Genomic DNA, 19010 nt, shown 5'->3' on the forward strand with positions numbered 1-19010 from the left:
TTTGGGAGTTTTGGAGTCTTTCACGATGATCATTCATTCATTCATTCATTTGGTTTCCTTCGTATTCCAAGCTTCCTCTGGCTGTTGGCCTAGGATTTTATTTTCATGTTCTTTTTCTTTTTCCTCTCTTGTCTTGGAGACCTTTTGAGGAGAACTGTAACACTGACTGGGGTGATGGGACTCTGGAAGGTTAGCTGCTATAGCTCCCTTCTGTCGGAACCCCATTGCCTACCTGCCATATTGGTCTGAGATCTGATTGGGAATGGACATTGCTGACTGTATACAGAAGACAGAAAGAGAACTGAGGCGTGGTGTACCTTCCAGACTCTCGGGGGCTGTTCTTGAGCAGCATGTAGCCTGCTGGTTTCATCTGAGTGGAATACTGTACAGGGAATAAAAACTGTTGTCTTAACAAAACAAACAAACCAGAAGAGCTCTTCCTTCTCCTGCAGAGGACTTGAGTTTGGTTCCCAGCCCCACTCTTACTCTCCCGAGTCAGGTAGCTCACAACTACTTGTAACTCCAGTTGTCACCCTCAGAGCTCCCTGGGCCTGTGCACCCACCCAGGTAACACACATACACATACACACATGCATAATGAACAAAACAAACTAATGAATCTTTAAGAAGGAAAATGCAATTCTCAGCTAGGGCCTGGGGAGATAGCTCAGCAGTAATGTTTGATGCACAGGCCTGAGGACAGAAGTTCACATCCCAGGACCCATGTCAATACAGTGATGTGAAATCACATGACTACAGAGCTCAAGTGAGAGATACTAGCTCAGTGTATAAGGTAAGAAGCAACTGAGATCAACCCTATTCCTCTGAGCACATCTGCATATAATACACATATACACACACACACTCATACACATATATGTATGTGTGTATATATATATATATATATATATATATATACACAGACACACACATATACATACTGACACACATTCACACATACATACTCACACATATACACACACATACATACTCACATATATGCATATACACATACACACATTTACATATATACACACTCACACACATACTCTCATACATGTATATACATACACACACACATATACACATGCCCACACACTCACACACATATACACATACACACTCACATGCATATACACATACACACTCACATACATACACACATATAAATCCTCATTCATTTTTACTAAATAATATGAGCAAGCAGCTCTCCCGTTCTATGATTAAGTCAAACAGAGATTCCAAATCAAGAGAAATTCTTCTTCAGTTGCCTGATACTGCTACTGAATGTTTTAGGTTCCCATGAAGAGCTTCTCTGTAATGAATTACTGCAGTGCAGAGATGGCTCTTACCAGGTCCGCTCAGCCATGTTTCTAAATTGGGAGAATGGAAAATGGACATGGGCCAGGTACACTGTCTATGTAATTATAAACCCATGAAATGATAACTATTTCTAGGAAACTACCACACCATAGCATCATTTTATAAATAACAAAATTTCAATGTGTTGCAATACATGAAGTGTTTAGCATAAAAGATATAAATTACTTGAAACCTTATACTTTATAAGGTATTTGAATATGAACAAGATGATAAAGACACATAGAAAAAGAAAGCTTATTAGGCTTCCCTAAAATAAAGAAAGAAAAGATTTCTGTTAGTTATTTTTCTTATGAAAGAATGAAACAAAAGGAAGGGTAAAAGAGGGGAGGGGAGAAGAGGGGAGCAGGCACTGTATCACTCTCCTATAAGCTTTAAGAGGTACAAGTAATTGGATTATCTCACTCAGGATGATATCCTCTAGATCCGTCCATTTGCCTAAGAATTTCATAAACTCATTGTTTTTGATAGCTGTGTAGTATGCCATTGTGTAAATGTACATTTTCTGTATCCGTTCCTCTGTTTAGGGACATCTGAGTTCCTTCCAGATTCTGGTTATTATAAATAAGGCTGCTATGAACATAGTGGACCATGTGTCCTTATTACAAGTTGGAGCATCTTCTAGGTATGCCTAGGAGTGGTATTGCTGGATCTTCTGGTAGTACTATGTCCAAAACCACCAATCAAAGAAAACACATGGTGGGACTCATGGCTACAGCTGCATATGTAGCAGAGGATGGCCTAGTCAGTTATGAATGGGAGGAGAGGCCCTTGGTCCTGTGAAGGTTCTATGCCCCAGTATAGGGGAATGCCAGGGCCACGAAGCAGGAGTGGGTGGGTTGGGGAGCATGGGGAAGGGGGAAAGGGATAGGGGACTTTTGGAGGGGAAACTAGGAAAGGGGATAACATTTGAAATGTAAATAAAGAAAATATCTTTTAAAAAAAAAAGGGACAGGAAAGAAGGTCAGTAGCTCACGACCATTCTTAGCTACATAGGAAGTTTGATGTCAACCTTGTTTTCAACATCCTATTTCAATAAAACAAAAATAAACATGTAAGTCAATGAAAACATTAACAGGACTGTTATAACTATTTGAGAATCTGAAGTAATGAGGAAGATGAAAATAGCTTTTTTCTCTGCTTTTCCGCTGTATTTCTTTCACTTTAACTTCACCTCCATTTGATCATTCTTCTGTCCACTACTTCTTTGTAGAAAGGAAGATGAAGAGGTTCTTTCTGGCAGCCAAGTACAGGCTCCCTTGCAGCACCTCCCTTCCTTCCTGTACCCTGAGTCCTAAAACATCCAAGTCCCGCCTCCCCTCCCTGAATGACTGTGGAGTCACCTGGGACAGAGCAAGGCACAGTGTTGCCTTAATAAGGGGAGGAAGATCTCAATGTCGGTGGAGAAAGGCAAGTAGGCATTCAAGGGTGTGTTGGATTTTGAAAGATGCTGAGCAAGAAAAAAAAGGTGCTTTTTATTCATAAACTGTCCTAGAGGCATGAGTTGGCCATTCATCTTACTGGCATTATTATCCTTTAAAATGAAGGAGAGAGATGAATCAGCATACCTCCTCTTTCCTGATCTACAAGCTATCTAGACACTTAAGGATTATCAACATTTTTACTCCCTTTAAATACCAGGCCAACATCTAAAGAGCCAATATCTTGTAGACTGCACTTACAATAAAGGAACATTTAGAATGCTAAATATACAAATTTTAAACAATTGAACGATACTTCTAAAGGTGTGAATAATGTATGAGTCAAGCAAAGAGCCCAAGTAACCTAATCTATGTAGCCAACGTCCCAGGGTGCTGCTAGAATGTAGCTTAGGAATGTACTATAGCTGAGCTCACTGGAACAGGCCTGTTACATCTGCAACCAGCAGATAAGGAGAGAGGCTCTCTTAAGCTCAGAAGTTTAAGACTACACATCTAGACTGTCTCAAAAACAAAAAGAGGAGTTGGAAAACAAGAAAAGTACAGTTTACATAGTTGGATGCTGGATGTTTACAAAAAATAGAACAGAAGGAAACCGTTATTTAGTAGGTTGGTTAAACATTAAACTCATTCAGCCACACACAGAACCACAGGGAAGGTTTGTTGTGGTTCTTCTTGTTTCATTTTATGAGACAAGTGCTTACTAAGTAGCCCAGGCTAGCACATAACTTGCTATAGACACTAGGTTGGCCACAAATTTATAGTAACCTTCCTGCCTCTGCCTTTTGACTGATGGAATTACAGGTACATATCACTGAGTCTGTTGTGGAAAAGATACCAGGAGAAGGAAATCAGAGGAAAGATAAGAGGAGACATTATTGGAAAGTAAACAATACTAAAGAAAATAAAGTTATTTATTAAATACACTAAACTAATATGGCTCATTCAACAAAAGAATAAAGAATAAATACAGCAAGACAAAACTGGAAGAGTAGAAACAAGGATTCAAGAAAAGCAGATGTCAGGAAGCACAGGTAGATTTGGTGAACCTATGAGGGATGAAGCTCGAAGGAAAAATGCATGCGACATGCACAAAGTGATGGTTTCCATCCCACTGTCCTTCCTACACATAACCCCTACACACACCACAACATACACCATAGGACCTACATACATCACATATACATCACACACATGCACCACACGACTCATGTGTCACACATATAAATGCATACACACAACACATATACTACACACCATGCATACCACACACACACACACACACAAAGAGAGAGAGAGAGACAAAGAGAGAGAGACAGAGAAAGGAAACAAATGTAGTAAAACATGTAATATGTTAAATGTAATACATTATATCTCACATAGGTTTCTTTTAAAAATATTTGACATAATTTTGATATGTGTGAAATATGTTAAATTACAGAAATTTTATCCCAAACCAATTCAAGTGGTCATAATTTGTAGGTTGGAATTTAAAACGGACTAAAAAGTGTCTCTAAAAATTTGAGCATGAGCCATCCTTGGGAAAGAAGGTACACTTCCAGGGGTGAGCATATGGCTTCCTACCTGCTCCTGTTCACATTCATGAAACATCCTTATAGCAGGAGAAATAACACATTCACCCAGATCTCTCACAAATGGACCTTTGCACCCACACTGTTGGAGGTCAGGAGAAACCACACTTCTAGCACATGGGCAATCCAGTCTATCTGTATCATTCCACAGGCATGGACTAGCATGTATTCTAAGCATGCACGTTAAGTGAGATGGTACATACACAGGTCATCGAAGCAAAGGGAACGGCCATGGCTGACCTGATGCCTGTGTCATGAGAAGTTTGGAAATTGACAGTTAAAATGGTCAAAAGCCACCACAGATGTGCCCAGACACCCTCTGCACCCTGCGACTTGGCCTTACTCCTAAGCCCGCACTGACATTGATAGTGTTCTTTCCACGGCCAGAGCTTTGTTTGCCTCTTTGCTTCCTCTTTTGTAGGAGAAAAGAAGAATAAAGCACACAGGTATCAGTAAATTGTCTGGGGCCTCAGATATTAACCGGTACAATCAGAAGCTAAGGTTCACCCAGCTTGTGCTAACAGTATTCATAGTGCCTGAGTGTTTATGCTTGCAAACTACAGATCTGCCTTGAGGTGGTCACATCTGCTAACATTACTGAGGACATTTGTAAATTTTTACTTAGTGAGAAAGATAGCATGTCCTCAAAAATAGACCTCATCCAACATGCTTCTATGATGTGGAATACCGTGGGATCATCAGTCTAACACTTAGCACTCCAGAGACCGTGGCAGTTTATCTCATGTTTTCTGAGATAAAGAGGGCTAGAAGAGTGAGAGACATATGGATCCATGTGCATCCCTCCTCCTCCCGGTCTTCCTGGTCCACCCAGTCCTCCCGATCCTCCTGCTCTATGCTTACTGCCCACCCTTCTGATTTCTTTCTGTTCACATGTTATGACATCCTGCATCGAGGTCTCGGGGGGCCTTGGAATATGCTAATTGTACTGCCAGAGAACCTTGCTTCCATCTCACCTGCCAAATATTTATTATTCAAACTCTGAATGTAGTATCATTTCACGAAGCACGCCTTGGGGCTGATGTGCAGCTCACTGGGAGAGGATCTGCCTATCACACTCAGGAAAGGTCCTGTATTCAGGATCAGTACTGAAGAATTAACATATCTTCTCTGACCCACCAGTCTGATGAGATCAAGCCTACCACAAAGTACACACACAACAACGTGCAGTCTGTTATAAATCACTTCCTAAATATATAATTTTCAGGAAATGGGGGGTAAATAATTAAAAGATACCTTTAACTCCTTAAAGACAAGTTTCATGAGGGCAAGAACAGCATTATGTTCTGCATGCTGCTGTATGGATGACCAGAACTCTCTTCACATTTATACAAGGAATAAGAATTGCAAAGCAGCTGAGAAACTGAGCTGCTCTCTCCCTTTGACATAAATCTCTAGTGTTAATGTTCTAGCCTCTGAAACTCACCATGTCTGAGTTTGTAAGAGTTTCCTATTGGGATTATCAAGTCCACCTGCATCTAAGCCTTTTCTTATTGCACTGATGCAAGAATTCTAAAAACAAACCAACAAACAAACACCAATCCAGTTGGACCCTTGATAAATTACTATCCAAAATGCCTATAAACATTCAAACTGCTCAATTCCTAGGGTAATGATTCTCCGGTTTTTACTACATATTTTTATTTTATAATAATACTCACTGGAAAGCAAGAATTTAATAATGAACGAGAACATAATTATATCTTAGAGTAACATCAAGAGAATTGTGTGTGTGTGTGTGTGTGTGGTATTTCAAGCTAGCTAAAGTAACTTCCTGTTTGATTGTAATTACTCTAACAACAGTGTACTCTGATACAAAAAGAAATTGCCAAGAGTAGACTGGAAGACACTTCATAATGAAAAGATTGGTTTCAAAATTAAACTAGAAAAGCTCCTGTTGCTATATTAGACCTATATACAAAACAAAATTAGTTGGTGTTACTTTGTGTGGATATATATATCAAATCTATTCTTTGGGCAGAGAAACTTTACACTAGAGGAAAAAAAAAAAAAAAAAGAGGGACTCCCTACTAAAGCTTGAGAGCCAAGCTTGGGGACAGAACTCAAGCTGCCAGCAGTTGTCACTTTATTTTTCGTACACCCAGCACTATGATACCTGACCTGCATCAACTGGTAATGGACCAATATATTTTCTTTAGAGTACAGACTTAAGATGACTCGTAATCTCTATAAGTCCATTAAGGCAACTGATGCATGATGAGAAACCTACAGCTACCGCGCTTTAGTCCAATAGAAAAGGAAATTCACTTAATCCCCAAAGAATTCTTTTTCCTATAACTCAAGGAGAATCAAGTCATGAAATCCGAGACCTTCCTGAACCACGCTGATTACAGAATGGTGGAGGAGCATAAGCTTGCACAAGCCTGCCAGAGAGGAAGTGTGCACCCCATCAAGCCGACAGAGGAGATGCGAAATACACAGATGCTTGGTAGTAGACAAAAAGTACAGTGAGCTCACTGACCTGAATAGCTAATGTGTGTGAGGGAGGACCAAACATTTTCTCCATCCGTTTATTAGATTTGTGTGGCTCCTTTGTGTGTTGAGAAGAAGGGAGAGGGTGGGGAAGGAGGGTGGGCATTTTAAAAGCACTTTGGCAAGGATGTAATCAAATCTCTTCAAGTTTCTGGCAAGATGATGATATGTTTCAGCTTCATTACTCTTGCTCATAAAATTTCACCTTTTCTCCAGATGTAGATAAATGTATATGTAGGCCTAAGATGGGCTGGAGAATGGAGCATGTGTCTGCCGTGTGCACAGCAGCAACATATTTCAGACATAATGGCTTGGAAGCCACTATGCTCCCCTGTACCAAACAATGCACCATTTAACTTCTATAGAGAACAAAGCCGGGCTAAAATAGACACACGAACAAATGGTTGAGAATATAGGGCATCCATTGCAGGCACATGGACTTCTTTGGAAGAACGGAAATTTTCTCTAGAGAATAATTGAGACTCATCTGAGCCAATTACATCTCCACATTACAACTTACTAAATACAACTGTCAAAGGAGATGTTATTGAAGTACTAGAGTCAGAAAAATTACATTTTAATTCCTCCACTATTATTGTTTCCAGAGAGCTCTGGACTTTGGTGGATAAAAACACAAATCCTACTACCAGGCTTCTTGACTCCAAATTCTTAGACCAGTGTGTTCAACTCTGTGTCAGTTTCTTCACATGCAGACTGAAGATAACAAAGAAAAGACTACTTAATGCATGGGCAAAACCTGCCCACTAGTATCCAGTACATAGCACGTACTTGCACTACTCCAACTATAGTGAGTTCTTTCATTATTCCTCAGTCCAGTTATTACTATTACTGTCAGGTCAAGATGTATCTTAGGTCAATATTAAGACAACAGGAACTCTGTAGTAGTAACATCAGCATTATAATAAGTATTAACTGGTAAAATACATAATTTGGGGGAATGTAAAACAAGAAAATAGTCTTTTTGTTTCCCTGTCAAGGTCTTTCTATGTAGCCCTCGATGACCTGGAACCCACTATGTAGACCAGGCTGGCCCAAAATCACAGAGAGCCACATCTATCTGCTGGGATTAAAGGGGTATGCCACCATAGCTGCCCTATCCATCATGCAATACCATTGAGAACAAGAGTTTCATTTACTGGAGAAAACATGCTAACAGTAGCCTCTCTGTGGGAGCACAATGGGATTATATTAGGTAGAAAAAGCCATTAACTCTCCCAATCCACTAGCAATAAATAACTGGACTCATACTTACCCCTAAACCAAGACTTAGTTTGAAGCTTGAGTTATTAGAAAGTCGATTAAAGTTTACTTTTCCTACAGGACACCACTATATAGTGAATTATGAGCCAAGAAGAATCAGTGCCCCAAGATTCTAATTCACTGATCAACAAAACTGTTTAGTCCAGCGATACTTTAATTCAGGATTTTAAAATACCTTTGGAAAATAACATGGTTCTTGCACCAGTGGCTGAGAAAACTGAGTGTTCCTTTGAGTTCCATTCATCCGTTCAAACATCAATGTTTTAAAAATGAGTGTCAGGTCAAGCCCACAGGACCCAAAGAACAAGGCTTCCAGGACCAGCCCTATTTGCCATTAAGAGTGTTTCTGAATAAAAAGATACTAGAATTCAACCCCTCTGCCACCTACCATGAAGTTCAATTCAATTATTTATTTATTAAATGGTCATAAATTAAACCTACTTTACATTTGTCATTTGGAAAGTGTACATCTCATTCTTATAGAATCATTCTAACTGGTACACACACACACACAAACACACACACACACACACACACACTCACACGTAATGATAGGCAGACTGATGCATGTCTGCAATCCCAGCACTGGGAAGATGAAGGTAAGCAGAGTAGACATTTAATACCAACCTCAGTCTCATACTCAGTGCAAGGCCAGCCAGAGTCACATGAGCCTCAGTTTCAAAAATTTTAAAGAAAAATAATTTTTTTTCCTAAGAACCAAGTGTATTAGCTCATGCTTGTGATCCCATCACTTGGGAAGCAGAAGTAGTAGACTCTTAACCACTCCTAAATTGAGATCCACTTGGGCCACATGGTGAGAGGTCCAGGTTACTGTGAGCTACATAGTGAGGCCTTGTCTTGATAAAGGGGACAGGGATAGGAGAGTAAGGCGGAAGGGGAATTGGGGAGGGATAACTAATAATAAGAATTTTTTTAAAGCCATATGGAAACTTGCTATCTCATAACCTCTTGTATACGTATGCATTCATTTAAATGATTTTAATTAAACTTACCCCACCCAGGGGATAATGCAGCTCCCAGAAGCCAAGGATAACCAAATGAAAAGCCCAGGGTCAGGGGTGAGCTACTCTTCTTAAGCTGTTGGCCAGAGCTGTCCCACACACTGCCAAAACAATACAGGCCATTGCTTTTGTCTTTAGTTCCCACCAGAACTTGATGGGAAGGCCCTATTGCTGAAGTCATCACAGACTTTGGTCTTAGTATAGAGAGAAATCAAGTTGCTACTGACTAGAAGATTTTTTTCTGATTTCATAAAACCAGAATGTGCCTCTCTTAAATGGAAAACAATGTTCATTTACATATCGTTTTGTTTTTCCACTACACTTGCTCAATCATTAGCCCACCACAGTAATCTGAAGATTTTCTATTCTAAATTCAGGTGGGGCACGTAGCTAGACATGTCATGACTTGAATCTCCCATAGCCCAACATGTCTTCTCTCCTGCAAAAAAGGTTCTGCTCTCAGAATTCAAGTTCAGTACTAAGAGTGTTCAACCCAAATCTTCCACAAAGTGCAGCTTAAAAAAAATGTCACTACAGATTCCAATACATGGTAGCTACCAAATTGTCCTATCATTGCTTCATTAATTATTTGAAAGCATTTTATATTCTTTGCACACCTATACATTGTTAAAGAATTTATGCTACAGGGTTGGGGACATAGGTCAGTACAGAGAGCACCTCCAAGGACTGAGGATCTTTGGTTGGCATTCGCTACCAGTCAGCCTTAAAAATGCACGTCTCTGAACTTCTCCCACTTGGATGGCCACCTCCCTATCTCCACACAGCCCAGGATTTAAATTTAAGCTTAAGTAACAGCCTCTATAAATAGATCCATTTTTTATTCCTTTCTACAATCATCTCGCATATCCAGCCCGTATGACTAAGTGACTCTTAAGGTGACTAATTATTACCCAAGAGTCTGGAAAAGCTACTGCATTTAGGATTCTAGACAAGAAAACAAGGGTCTCAAATACAGGATAAAGTTGTAAGTAAAAGAGGTACCTTGGAAAAGGAGGGTGTTTGGTGTGTTTTTTAAGAGAAAGAGAGGGACAGAGAGAGACACTGAGAGGCATGTAATGAGGTTTATTAAGCAAAGCATGAAGGCACACACAACAGGAGAATGTATCAGGAAAACTGCCCAATGCCAGCCTAAGCTACATGGTAAAGCCGGTAAGAAAGAGATGAGAGAAAGAAAAGGAAGAAGAGGGTAGGGAAGGGAGATAGGTCAAGGGAGAGGAGGGTAGGGTTGAAGAGTATAGTCTGGCCTAGATCACTGGGCATTGCATCTCAAAGGCAGCTTTCAAAGTCCAAGATACACTGAAAAGTACTTGAGAAAAAGACCTATGTCTGCTTACAATAGACACAATGGGGAGGATGCCTCTATGTTAACACATGCAGCAAAAGTCACTTTACACCAGAGTCCAGTTTCTCCTTCCTACTTAATGGCTTACTTACTGTTCTTGACCAGCATTCTGAAGGATTAGAGTGGTTTTGAGAATCCAATGTCTAAGACAAGCAAAAGCTGACTGACTCCTGTGTTGTTCTTTTGTGCTGTAACAAATTTGTTTCTAAGATGCACTGACAGTTTAATACCTAAGTTTGTACTTCCTAGGGTCAAAAGAAATAATTCAAGCTTGGGGTTTTTTTGTTTGTTTTGTTTTGTTTTTGTACTACTCAATTATATAAGACAATCTCAGTGAAATTTGAGTTGCATATAAAAGGATAAATGATCCTGTCATTACATTTTAAAAAGTAGAAATAATAAGATGTCATGAAAGAATGATGCCTTTGATCCGAATTCTATCATTTATGAAAACTGGTTGTATTTGGCTTAACAAAGATGTCTACAACACTGCATTTCTTTTTCACAAATAAAACACCTTAAGATACATGTCTAAAATACTATTCCTTCAGCACATGGGAAGCTTTTGAACTGCTGGAAGGTTGGGAACTGGGTTTCTTGGAGATAGAGAAACCTTACGAGCTGTGGAGATGATGGGCAGTTCTCTATCAGTGCTGCTTAGGTTCATGGGAAATACAAAGTGAGGATGATGCCGGCTTTCCTAACAGTCACCACATTTATGTTTTTCTAAATGATTTCTCACAACTGTCCTTACAGTATCTTTTTACTGTCACTTATTCATTAAAGAAAACAAAACAAAACAAATTTGGGTAAGATTCCAAGGAAAAAAGAAATGAGCTGGAAATCTGATTTAGGAAAATGAATGCTAAAGGAATTTAGCAATGCTGGCACCTTCAGGAAGATCATAGTATGCCAAAGAGGAGATATTTAATGGTGGGACAGAAAGACGGCTCTATGGAAAAGGCAATTGCTGCCAAGACTGATTATCTGAGTTCAGTCCCAAGACCCCAGAGGGTGGAGTGAGAGAACGGAGTGCTTTGTACAAGTCATCTTGTACCTCCACTGCACTCAGGCATGGGGATGTATGCAACCACACACATACCACAACACACACAGAGAGAGAGAGAGAGAGAGAGAGAGAGAGAGCAAACAAACAGTCAAACAAAACCCAGAAACCACAGTAACAAAGCCTGTGACTTAAAACCAGCAAAGTGTGTGGTTTGGAATGTGCTATCTGTCACTCCTCAATGCTTCCATTTCCCTCTCTCCCAAATCCACAGTTGCCATTCTGCACATTCAAGACTGAAAACTTCCTTCCTGTGATCCTAATGCATAAGTGCTTTCCATTTCCTGGTGCCAGGTATGGTGGCCCGTGCCAGTAATTTGAGCTCTTGCAAGGCTGAAGCGAGATGACTGAGGTGTGCTTAAGGCCAGTCCAGACTACAGAGTGTCTCTTTCAAAGAAAACAAAACTATGAAAATATATGCACATAAATGCACACATCTACACAATTCTTCACACAAGTCAACATTGGATGAGCTTGGACTTAAACTCCAATGCGGTATGTCACTTTGTAACCTGTCTTGCTTCACTCATTCTTGTACCCCCTTTACAAAGAAGATAATACATATCTCTAAGGAACATTTATATTGAGTATGTGAGGCAGGGAGCATTATGCCTCTGACAAATGGCGGCTATCATTATTTATAAGGGAAAACAATTTAATCGGAACACAGGTGTAAACATAAAAGAATTAAATAAGTTCCTATCAAATGTAAAAAAACAAAACCTATACTCTACACACAGGGTTACAGTCAGGCCTTCATTTATACTTACTGTGAGGGGGCTGTGTGCTTTGGTGTGTGTGAGTGTACACACACTTGAATGCTGTGCTGGTAAAGGCCAGAGGCATTGATGTGGGGAATCTTCTGTAATCACTTTCACCTTCTCTTTAAGACAAAATCTAAGACTCATGAATATGGAGCTGAACAATTCGGTTACATTTCGCTGGCCACCCGCCCCAGAAATCATCTCATCGGATGGACCACAAGTGTGTGCCTCCAGCCTGGCTTTTCACCTAGGTTCTGGGGATCAGAACTCAAGGTCTCAGGCTTTCAATGGTAGCTATGTAACTGACTGAGCCATCTCCCTCACTCCTGGAACTTAGTTTTGAAATAAATAAAATAAATAAATAAATGTTAAAGATGAAATTTTTGTCTTATTAAAAGAATAAAAATATGTATCTCTTTTGTACATAAGGATATTTTATAGCCTTGGAGGGAGAAGATATCAAAACAGCTATAACAGAACTTGAAAGTCGAGATTGTGCAAAAGAATTCAGTAAAACCTAAAAGGCCCCAAAGGCAAAATCAACTGTTCTGTTAAAGATAATCACCAAGGTGCATTTTACTTGCCCTAATGTAAAATTATAGTCAACACTAAAATCCAGACAATGAGAAACTGTATAAGATAAACAATTTTCTTTCCTCAAGTAAATTATAAAGAGCAAAATGATAAGCTTGAGACACTTTAAAGGCAAATAGACAAAACTAAACTAGACAGAAGCTTTGGTCATGGAACTATAAATGACAGTGCTAAGAGGGTGGGCTCCCCAGGGAGGGGATGTGTGTGGGGCAGGCTCCCCAGTGAGGGTGAAAGGGGGGGCTGTGCAGGCTCCCCAGTAAGGGTGGACTCAGGGGAGGGGGATTCACCAGTGAGGGTGGTCTGGGGGGGCAGGCTCCCCAGTGAGGGTGGTCTCCTAGTACAGGAGCAGGGCGAGCCAGGGGCAGGGCAGGGGGCTTGGAGGGGGGATAGGGCAAAGCAACACGTGGGCTCATGAGCTTGTGGGCTCGCTGACCAGGCTCTACAGCTCAAATTGGATGGAAGTTATAAGGTGACTCATTGGTCCTTATCTGGTTTTATGTGCATCTCTGTCTTTGAACTACATATTTTAACGTTTTTAAATTAAAAATTAAGGTCTTTACGATTTACCAAAGCAGTAATTTCATTTTTATGTGAATGTACACCTCTCTGCCCATTCATGTTCATACCCCAGATCACACATACTACCCTTGATTTTACACTGATTGTTGTACGACAACTGAGCAGAGACTTTTTAGAGTCTGACTTGTAGGCATTCATTGAGTCAGGTACAGTTTTCATTTAAGGATCACAGCTCAATTGGTAGAAGGCACATCTAGCAAGCATGAAGTCTGGACCCCAAACAAGATACCCCACAAAGGAAGGAAATTTTACTTACTTTGTTCTCCACGACCTTGCCTCCATGTTCAATCTGTCTCTCTACATAACCTGAAGACAGCAACTCGCTACAACAACGAAAGAGAAATGGCAATTAAAGAGGATCCTGCTGTTGACGATAACTCAGTAACACCTTGTCAAGCATGCTCGAGGTCCTGGGCTTGACCCCCAGTGTTTTGGGATGGGAGTGGGGGTGGGTTAGCCTAGAATAGATATCCCATTTGAAAACTTGCATCAAGTTCACACATATCGATCGCCTTTAATAATTGTTTAATTCATATTTTTAACAAAATCAACATTTTACAGAAAGGGAAAGAGGAAGGAAGGAAGGAAGGAAGGAAGGAAGGAAGGAAGGAAGGAAGGAAGGAAGGAAGGAAGGAAGGAAGGAAGCAGGCAGGCAGGGAGGGAATATGCTAGACAGCTAGGGCTTCTACAAAGATAGAAGCTGAACTGCTCCACCACCTGTGATCCCATGGTGGAGCACAGCCGATTCCCCCGCCCAGCACTGGGGGAAGGAAACTACAGACACATGATTCCTTTTTCAAGAGACTTTAGTCTTGGTTTCTTTTTGTTTTGTTTTGTTTTGTTTTGTTTTTTCTTGTTTTGTTTTCTTTTACTACAGCTTTCTATCAAAAATTTTGCCTCTTACCATTTTTATGTATCATATATGTTTTTTCCTCACAAATTATTAGTCTACTATACACAGAAAAAGAAAGAGCAAAGAAAATGAGAACAATGGGCCGGCAAGATGGCTCGGTGGGTAATGACACTGGTGCCAACCTGCCAACCTAACTTCAGTCCTGGCATTCACATAGTGGAAGTAAACAACTGACTCTCCCAAGTTGTCCTGTGCCCTCCACGTGCAGACACACAAGTGCTACAGACACACACAAATAAACACGAGAAAGGAAAAGCAAAACATTGTAACCATTTAGATGCTGGTTTTTCTCACAGTCTGCTCTGCAACCTTCTCGTATGATTGGATGTACATGTAATTAGTTATCTATTTGTTTAGTTCAGTTTATGTGTATTGGTGCTTCACCTGCATGTGTGTCTGTGTACTAATAGATACAGTGCCCATGGAGGCCAGAAGAGAATGAAAGAGCTCATGAATCTCGACTTAGAGTTGTGGCCCGCCATGTGGGTGTTGGGGATTGGATACAGGTCCTTTACAAGAGCATCCAGTGTTCTTATCTGCTGAGCCATCTTGCATAAGGGAACCTACTACTATAGAAGCTTTCTGAAATACATGCCTGTACAAAATGAATTTAGATAGAGTTAAATAAAATGGCAGGAAAGAATGACCCAAATGGACATCACATGCTACCAAAAACAATCCCCAGGACCAAGAATGGGTTCTATCCTTTTCGGTCATTGTCGAAGGAGTTCTCGGTGTTGGGATTTTGTACCTAAAAACATCACAGGCTATTGACAATGCTATTGGTTACTCTCTACAACCTGTTGCTGAAGACATCACATATATGTCATTAGACAGGGGAAAATTGAGCTTAGAATCTACTAGAAGCTTCATCCCTATTGACTAGCATTCGTAGTGCTAGGGGAAATTGATACATGCTACAAAGGGGGACAGATACTCTGACTCTCCCAGACGCCTGCCCACTTCCGGGATTGCACTCTCCTGTTAGCTCTAGGGGAGACCTCACTAAGGTGTGTCAGGTTGTATGTTGCAGATTTTAAAAAAGCCTAAAAAGTTAATTAAGCTATAAGGACATTTGTCATCTTATTAGAAATTTCAGGACTATAAGTCAATTTTTAGTGAACACTGACCACTTTTAAATGAATAAACTTGAGCCTTAAAATATGTATATAAAAACGTTTGCGATATGTCAAGTATGTATGGGTAGGTAGTAGGCAAATTGTGTTATATGTAGGCAGAATTCACAGAATGACATAGGATAGGATAGGGAGGTTTTCGGAGGGGAAATGGGGAAAGGGGATAAAACTTGAAATGTAAATAAAGAAAATATCTCATTAAATTTTTAAAAAAGAAAGGGAATAGGCTTTAGAAAAACAACAGTTGTAGCAGCAGTAGTAATGATCTTAGTTCCTCAAAAACAAATTTGAAGCCTTCCGAGTTTTCAAATGTCAAGGGAATATTTTCACTTGGATTATAAAATCTAAGCGATAAGACAGTATGAATCACAGCAAGACTAATTACAGCGAAGAAAAACCCTCTGCTCAGGAATTTCGCAGCCTTTCCAATCAAGCATCCATAGCTACTTGCACTGCTTGAAAAGGCGCCATGTAACTTACTCCACAAACAGTTCATACAATTCTGTTTTTCTTTGCTTGTACTCTTGTGAAAGTATGCTAAGTATTGTTATTTTAATGATTAGGCAGGAAAATCTTCTGTCAAAAACATCTCTGATATTTTGATGCTTTGATAATCTTGATTTCAATCAATCCACTACCTATTCACTAATTTGGATTTTCAAGTATTTTCTCTAGAATTCTCAGTTGAAATGTTTTGATTGCTTTTTTTCATTTTAGATTTATTTAATTTATAGGAGGGTTTTGCCTTTATATGAGGGCATGTACCACATGAATGCCAGGTGCCCATGAGATCAGAATACAGTACAGGATCTCTGGGATGACTGTGAGACACCATTTGGTGTTGGCAATTGAACCTAAGACCTCTGTAAGAACAAGGCTATACCTACTGAGCCCCTTATTGGGAATGTTCATTGCTGTTCACCTCTGTCTTGTCCTCTTAATCAGTTAATATTCTTGGATAATCAGGATAATCACCTATTCCTACATACTATAAACTTCCTCATGCCCCTTTCTCTTGTACTGTGTTGTAACTTTGCAATGGCCCCATCAAACTTCAACAATTAAACTTACCTTCTCCACAGGCCATAGCCTTACTCCCCAACACAGTATCAGAGTGTCCCTAGGTTGTATTGTGAGTACAGTTACCTACAGTCCCTCAGCATAACACACGATGCTCAGGAGTCCTTTATGTTTTTATTAACTTTACTCTGAGAAGATCTTTCCAGATTTCTCTCCCTTCAATCTTCAAAAGAGTGGTGGTGACTCCCAAGTGATCTCATGTTTCCAGTCTACATACAGTCTTGTTAGTAGACAGTGTTCACTAGATTCCAAACATATGACTCTCCTAAGGAACAATTAACTGTATATTCAAAATATGTCCTGGCAATAGCTTTGTGATAACAAAAACCAGCAGACACTACCTTGCCCAAGTATCACATTAACCAAACCACCCAGGAAAGGACTGAGATTCTTACACTTTGAAGCGTTGTGCTAAGGACACACTGCTTCCAATATGCTCACTGGAGTTGCCCAAGAAACAAATGAACTAACTGGCTTGGCCATCATTTTCCAAGAAACAGCCTCAAGGCAACTACCAAGCCTAAGGCACCATCCCTACAATGTGTCCTTGGGGCTAAGATTAAGGCAAGGATAAGAAGATTGGGTGCTAAAACCTCAGAAAGACTTTAGGCTGCTTCTTCAAGACCATATATCAAGAGAAAAGCCTTTCTAAGACTCACAAGGAACTCGATTACTCCCCTAAACAGGAAAGTTTTTAGGGATTCTCCACTCAGTGAGAGAGATCAAACCTAGGTCTTCATGCCTTCAAAACAAGGGCTGACCCATTCCAGTCCCCAGCCCTAAAAGAATCATGTAAGTATGAATCATAGATAGGATCATAAAACTGTTATTAAGAATCTTGAAGGCATGTCTCACAGAGCCTAAGCTGCAGGGAGGGAGCTATCTCAAAAAGATGTTTACATAAGTTTTGATTAATAGGGTAAATTCAAATAAGATACACATGAAGGTCACCAAATTAAAAATAGTATTACTAGAATACTAGCTTGAATCATAACCAGTCATTTAAAACACTTTATAGTCAGAAACTGGGCCTAGAAAGATATACATAAGCTGGCAATGCCCCTGGCAATGGGCAAAGAGACACCATGTTGGTCATGTTGTTCTTTTATCAGCCAGGGGCAGAGCAGATGGCAGTCCTATGTTTATCCTAGCTTGATGCCTGGCTTGGTGGCCAAATCTATTTCATGCCTAGGACACATAAAATTTCAATCAAATCCCAAGTGGCACAGGAAAAAGGAAGATAGACAGAGACTTGTGTTTTACTATGCCACACAGTGCTAGTAGAGAACAATGACCAGGCAGCACAGTGGGGTTGGCCCTGGACAGGGGTGTGAGAGAGCTGACTCCCAAAATTAGGAAAGCTACCCAGAGGGTCAGGAGCCTAGGAGAGCTAGACCTCCCCAACAACAAACAGCTGTGGCACTCAGAGAGTAAACCCTGCCCCTCACCTGGACAGTATGGCAGAGCTGACTCTGGTGGTGGGCACAAGTGAGCGGGTTCCATGCACATCACCACACTTCTGCCCTGAGGTGGCATAGGTGTGAGCATCCCCTCCACCTGTAGCAGTTGGGAGAGCTGGGCAAGAGGATGGGAGAGCTAGCCTTGCCCCCTCACTGGCTGAAGTACTCAAAAGAGCAAGCCCTGCACTTCACCTGGACAACACAATGGAGCTGACAAAGGCATGGGTGAGCCAGCCCCAAGGGTGTTAAAACAAGAGTTGGCCCAGTGCCTTGTAGGCTGAAGCACTTGGGAGAATGTGCCCTTGCCTTGACTGGAAAGCACAGTGCAGCTAGCTGGCTCTGAAGGGGTGGATGTGGCTGAGCCAGCCCCAAGGGCTGACCCTGCCTCCTACTGATGGCAACAATGAGTGGCCTGGCCAGAGCAGTGCTGGAGAACTCTCCCTGGTGGTGCAGATAAGGGAAAACAATGGGCTACCACCCAGCCCTCTGAGATGGGCCACCTCAAAATCTGTATTATCTGTGAATGGTTGGAATTTGTGAAGGAAAAACAAAAACAAAAAACAGTCTTGCTGGTCAAAGGCTACAGGATCTCCATGCTAGAGCCTAACAACAGGATAACTGGGAGGAATCCTAATGAAGATCCAATATTGATGGTGTCGCGGAAGCCAGAGGTCTTGAACAAGACTCATTGCAAAGAACATTTGTAAGGAAGATGTGTGGACAGAGGGATATACTGTGGCATACTACAGCTTGAGCGAATAAATGTTTTTCTATGCATTGGGTTTTTTGTTTGTTTGTTTGCTCCTGTGTGTGTGTGTGTGTGTGTGTGT

General features: G+C 40.7%; 1 non-coding gene and 1 pseudogene across 2 annotated transcripts in view; one reads left to right on the forward strand and one right to left on the reverse strand.

Moving 5' to 3' along the window:
• Positions 1-19010, reverse strand: part of LOC147004907 (protein DBF4 homolog A-like) — a 386595-nt pseudogene that overhangs the window by 94175 nt on the left and 273410 nt on the right. Inside the window, exon 6 of the transcript XR_015046882.1 lies at positions 13848-13914. The product of XR_015046882.1 is annotated as a protein DBF4 homolog A-like (transcript). The remainder of the gene's footprint in view (positions 1-13847; positions 13915-19010) is intronic.
• On the forward strand, positions 17778-17921 carry LOC147004910 (small nucleolar RNA SNORA48). The gene has a single exon (XR_015047047.1). It is a non-coding gene; the product is annotated as a small nucleolar RNA SNORA48 (small nucleolar RNA).

This window comes from Mus caroli, unplaced genomic scaffold (genome assembly GCF_978045245.1).
Source record: "Mus caroli unplaced genomic scaffold, Mus_caroli_1 scaffold_4, whole genome shotgun sequence".
In the NCBI taxonomy this organism is placed as follows: domain Eukaryota; kingdom Metazoa; phylum Chordata; class Mammalia; order Rodentia; family Muridae; genus Mus; species Mus caroli.